The 6,253-nt window shown below is 38.6% G+C and overlaps 1 pseudogene; it reads left to right on the forward strand.

Annotated features, from left to right (window-relative positions):
• The first annotated feature begins 2,621 nt into the window (after nt 1–2,621).
• LOC112675487 (olfactory receptor 4F3/4F16/4F29-like) lies at nt 2,622–4,002 on the forward strand (annotated as a pseudogene).
• The last annotated feature ends 2,251 nt before the right edge of the window (nt 4,003–6,253 follow it).

Raw genomic sequence — 6,253 nt, forward strand, 5'->3', positions numbered from 1 at the left:
CTTAAAAAGAAAGGATATGCTGCCTCTTTACCCATCTTCTTTAATTATATAAATGGACATATTTTTTTAATCATCCAAATATATCCTCTTTTTAAAAAAATTATTTTTAAATATATCCTCTTTCAGCAAATATTTATTTGCTGAAATACTTATATATCCCTACTCTGTAACTGTTGTGGTTCTAAGTTTTAGGATATACTGGACAACAAGATAGATGTAGTTCTTCCCTCTGTGGTGGTTGCAGTACCACCAGGAAGGAGAACAAACAAACAAAAAAGTCAATGAATTACATTTGTCGTAAGTACTATTAAAAGAAATATGGTGATTTTTAAAAATACTTTATTTATTTATTCATAGAGAGAGGCAGAGACAGGCAGAGGGAGATGCAGGCTCCCTCTGGGGAGCCTGATCTGGGACTCAACCCCAAACTCCAGGATCACGCCCTGAGCCAAAGGCAGCCATTCAACCATTGAGCCACCCAAAAAATGGTGATTTTTTTATATGAATTGTTTTTAAGATTTTACCCATTTATTCATGAGAGACAGAGATTGAGAGGGGGAGAGAGAGAGAGAGAGGCAGAGACACAGGCAGAGGGAGAAGCAGGCTCCATGCAAGGAGCAATATGGGACTCCATTCCGGGTCTCCAGGATCATGCCCTGGGCTGAAGGCAGGCACTAAACTGCTGAGCCACCCAGGGATCCCCTGAAATTTGGTGATTTTTGAGTGAAATCCCATACATAGGATGGTATTTATTTTGATCACTAAAAGATTATGAATATTATATCTATTACGTGGAAGGAGTTAATCATAATGTATTGTTTAAATATCTTTCAGATATAAAATTCTGATACTGTGTGCTGGCCAGTGCCATTTTATTTTCTTATTCATTCATTTATTTCATGTGTTGAGCACTATTAAGGACAAATGAAATAAAGGGAAGTGAAATCAACATTTGCTAAATATTTACACTTTGAATACATGATGACAAACTTTATCTCTACAACTTACTCAGAATAGTCTTATTAATTGCAATTTCATAGATAAACTGAGGTTCAAGAATTTAAGTATCTTGCCCAATATTAACTTAGTTGCTGAACCAGAGTATAACTCTTGGTTTTGTGGATCCCAAATCTATATTCTTTCCACTATGCTATGTTGCTTCAATAAATGAAACTAAAATTACAAGGTAACATGATAAGTTCTTATATAGAGACTTGGACAAAATACTTTCCACTGCACCCTTCATGGTTAAGGCTTCTCAGATCATGTGTTCAGTATTCTAGGACAGTGCTTCTCAAATGGTGAGAGCATCTCCTCACCCTCCATCCTTCATGGATGGATACTCTAGTAAATACAAAAATCATACATCTGGGTTTTCTGTGTTGTAAAATCACTAGATAAGTTTCTAAGCACTCTCAATTTCTGTGCCTAGAATGATGCAAACTCGTTACAGACAGTTAATGGGCCTGCACCTCTGTATGGACCACTTCATTACTTCAGGGAATCCAAATATGAATATGTCATAATCGCTGCCTTCAAGGAGTTCACAGTCTTTTGTGAGTTAGAACTGTAAATAAATGCTAGTGATATAAAGCAAGACCTCATAGATAGAGTTAAAATTTAATAAGCCTTGAAGATAAATATGTTCCAGAGGTGGGGAGTTAGGAGGAAGTGTCTGTCAGAATAAGGCTTGTAGTCTTGGAAGTGAATGAAATAGTTTAGAAATGGCGGAGGTGTTTTTTTGTTGTTTGTTTTTTTGTTTTTTTTTGTTTTGTTTTATTTTGTTTTTTTGTGATTACAGCCAGGCTACATTAGTCTTGAACCAAAAATCAAAGAATTTGGCATTGAATTCTTGTTACTCTAGTTGACCAATCTTATATTTCATGAAAAACATCATAGTGTCTACCCTGGGAGGAAGCAGAGCAGTATTAAATGCAGAGAAAAATTGGTGGATATGCTAGTAATAATAAAGCAAGATTTTGCAGACATTGTAAACATTTAAGTAATATTAAAGATGAATACTGGGCAGCCCGGGTGGCTCAGCAATTTAGCCCGCCTTCCGCCCATGGCGTGATCCTGAAGACCCGAGTCCCATGTCAGGCTCCCTGCATGGAGCCTGTTTCTCCCTCTGCCTCTCTCTCTCTCTCCACTCTGTGTTTTTCTTGAATAAATAAATAAAATCTTTAAAAAAAAAAAAAGATGAATACATTCCCAGAAGTGGGGACTGGGTTGGAAGAGAAGGGTCTGTCTTCTAGATAAAAGCTTATGGGCTTGGAAGGGATTACAGCAGTGATTATTCTATGTGAGTGGGTCAAATCATATTAGTTTTGAACCCAAATCAAATGGTTTGGCTCATGTTGACCATGTCATAGCTCATGAATAATCATGGCTTCCCCTGGGTGGAAGCAGAGGGTATCAAATGCAGAGACAACCTGGGGGTAGAGAGCAGCTCCACATGCCAGCCACCAATTTTTCCGGGTAATCACATTTGAGGGGCCATGAACATATCAGGTCAGTTCTAATAGAGACAGGCTTTCATAATTTTGACCTCTTTCCTAATTTATTAACATAATTAGTCTAATTTATATTTTCTTCTTGAGGTAGCAGTGCCAACCAAACCAATGGATGGAGCAAATCACTCTGTGGTGTCAGAGTTTGTGTTCCTGGGACTCACCAACTCCTGGGAGATCCAGCTTCTCCTCTTTGTGTTTTCCTCCACGTTTTATATGGCAAGCATGATGGGAAACTCCCTCATCATGCTCACTGTGACTTCTGACCCTCACCTGCACTCCCCCATGTACTTTCTGTTGGCCAACCTCTCCTTCATTGACCTGGGAGTTTCTTCAGTCACTTCTCCCAAGATGATTTATGATCTTTCAGAAAAGATACAAATTCCAAGGCCCGTGACTTCTCAGAAAACAGGTCAGAAGACACTGCAATGATGACACAAAGTATAGAAAGAAAGCACCTCTGAGCCTAGGACTTTATGTTCAGGAAAGATAGCTTTAAAGAATGAAGGCAAAAGGTGAATGAATATGAAAACAAGACAAAGTCAGCAGACTAGCTGGTGGTAAACAACTGGAAGAATCAGTCATTGGGCCAATATTTATTTATTTTCATTAAAAAATTTTATTGCAAAAAAAAAAGTCATCTCCTTTGGTAGTTGCATTGCTCAAATCTTCTTACGTCATTGGTGGTGTGGAGATGGTGCTGCTTATCGCCATGGCCTTTGACAGATATGTGGCCGTACGTAAGCCTCTGCACTATCTGACCATCATGAGTCCAAGAATGTGCATCTTCTTTTTAGTGGCTGCCTGGATGACTGGCCTTATCCATTCCATGGTTCAACTAGCTTTTGTGGTAAACTTACCCTTCTGTGGTCCTTTTTTTTTTCTTTAAATTTTTATTTATTTATGATAGTCACAGAGAGAGAGAGAGAGGCAGAGGGAGAAGCAGGCTCCATGCACCGGGAGCCCGATGTGGGATTCGATCCCGGGTCTCCAGGATCGCGCCCTGGGCCAAAGGCAGGCGCCAAACCGCTGCGCCACCCAGGGATCCCCCCTTCTGTGGTCCTAATGTGCTGGACAGCTTTTACTGTGACCTTCCTTGGTTCATCAGACTTGCCTGCACAGAGACTTACCGACTAGAGTTTATGGTCATAGCCAATAGTGGATTGCCTGGATTGTTGGCTCCTTCTTCATACTGATCATTTCCTATATCATCATCATTCTCTCTGTTCAGAAACACTCTTCAGCTGGTTCATCCAAGTCTCTGTCCACACTGTCAGCTCACATCACTGTGGTATTCTTGTTCTTTAGTCCTTTGATATTTGTCTATATGTGGCCATTTCCCTCCATACACCTGGATAAATTTCTGGCCATCTTTGATGCTGTTCTCACTCCCTTTCTGAATCCAGTCATCTATACATTCAGGAATCAAGAAATGAAGGTGGCAATGAGGAGAGTATGCAGACAGCTAGTGAATTACAGGAAGATCTCTTAAGTTATGCCTGTATTATGAAGAGCCTGTGTTGATTACTGATGTTCCTTACTGATGGTCAAACTGAGAGAGAAGCTTTTGTCTTACTTTGATTTAATGACACACATTGATACTATTTTGCCTTTCACTCAAGAGGGGGAGATATTCACTTTTGAAAAGAAAGAGTTATACAGGAGATATTTTTAACCAATGATTATAGTAATCTCAAAACTAAATTCCTAAGGAATAATATTTATATGAAGTAACTTTTAGAAATATGAGAGGGCATACTTCTTTGAGACCTTCAGAACATTAAGTATCTCCCAATCCACCTTAATACAGTATGACTTAATTCAGATGACTGTAATCTTCTTAACTACATCTGCAAAGACTGTTTCCAAACATGGTCACATTCATAGGTATTTGGGATTAGGATTTCAATTTATATATTTGGTAGACACAAAACACCCCACAACGGTGGTGTAAGTAGTATAGGCTCTGAGAACAAGAATTGTTGTAGTATAGCTACCTATTAATCAGAGTGATATGTATTTAAAATAAACAATAGAAGGAACTTCAGCTCTTTCATAGGCAATTAACTATATTTTAAAAATAATAGAGCATACTAAGTCAGCATAAGACACAAAAAGTTATTCTTGAGAGCTAAAGAATCTCTGCTAACTTGGATGATTGCGCAGAAGGTAAAGAATAACGTTTACTGCCTTTGGTTGAGTAGAATAAATATATCGAGATAAATTATCATGTCATTGTAAATGAGAAAAAACCAAATTCGAGTCTTATTTCAGTATAGTATTTGGTCATAAAGCATTTCTGTTTTTAAAAATAAACCAATTAAAACTGAGCTTTGCAAACTGCCAAAATAGTAAAATAGTAACATATATCATTGTTTTTTTCAGTCTCATATATAAAACCAAGGCAAATAGATTTTACTTCCTGAATCTTCTACAGTTTTCTATCTACATTGGAGTTTGTCTTCCTCTTTCAGAGTGTGGAATAACCAGACATTTTATCCTAGAATAAATCTATCCGTTTTCCCACTGGATAAACAAAACTAGATCCTATTACCTTGCAACTATTTCGCATAAAGTCTTAATCATCCATTTTACAATTTCAGCCAAAGTAACTAACTTTTGTTTCACAGATAGTACTCTATTAAAAAACAAAAAAACAAAAAAACAAAAAACAAAAACAACCCAGTCTATGGCAGTAGTTTAAGTGGGAAAAACTTTTTTTTAAATATTTTATTTATTTATTCATGAGAGACAGAGGGAGAGAGGCAGAAAGGGGCAGGGGGAGAAGCAGGCTCCATGGGGCTCAATCCCGGGTCTCCGGGATCACGCCCTGGGCCGAAGGCGGCAATAAACCGCTGAGCCACCCGGCTGCCCGGAAAAACTGGTTTTCATCAGGAACTAATACAATAGGGGAAAGGACACCTCAGTATAGAACTGGGCTTAATTTCCAATACATTAGAACTAGTAGGGATTTATAGCCAAAGAGCAGGTGAGGGGTAGTTGGTAGATAGAAATTACTAAGAGGAGATGGTAAAGGTGGGAAGAATTCGTGCTAAACAGACCTAACCATCTTGCTGAAGGTAGGCCAGAGTGATCAGGTATTGAGAGTGGGTGGTTAGGAGTCAGATATCAAAGGCTAGGGTTTTTTTTTAAATAATAAATTTATTTTTTATTGGTGTTCAATTTGCCAACACCCAGAATAACACCCAGTGCTCATCCCGTCAAGTGCCCCCCTCAGTGCCCGTCACCCCTTCACCCCCACCCCCCGCCCTCCTCCCCTTCCACCATCCCTAGTTCGTTTCCCAGAGTTAGGAGTCTTTATGTTCTGTCTCTCTTTCTGATATTTCCCACCCATTTCTTCTCCCTTCCCTTATATTCCCTTTCACTATTATTTATATTCCCCAAATGAATGAGACCATATAATGTTTGTCCTTCTCCGATTGACTCATTTCACTCAGCATAATACCTTCCAGTTCCATCCACGCTGAAGCAAATGGTGGATATTTGTCGTTTCTAATGGATGAGTAATATTCCATTGTATACATAAACCACATCTTCTTTATCCTAGGGTTTTTCACTAAACTGACTTAGTAGGATTCTAGTTACAATTGGCCCATGCAAACCTAGCAAGCATGGGCCTCCGGTTGAAGGTTAGGGAAGAAAAATGCTCAGAGTAGCCTAATTACTTGACCTAAAATTTTGTTCAAGAAGATAGATCTGTTAACTTAAAGGTGGATGATTAA

The sequence above is a fragment of the Canis lupus genome, chromosome 30 (assembly GCF_003254725.2).
Source record: "Canis lupus dingo isolate Sandy chromosome 30, ASM325472v2, whole genome shotgun sequence".
In the NCBI taxonomy this organism is placed as follows: Eukaryota; Metazoa; Chordata; class Mammalia; order Carnivora; family Canidae; genus Canis; species Canis lupus.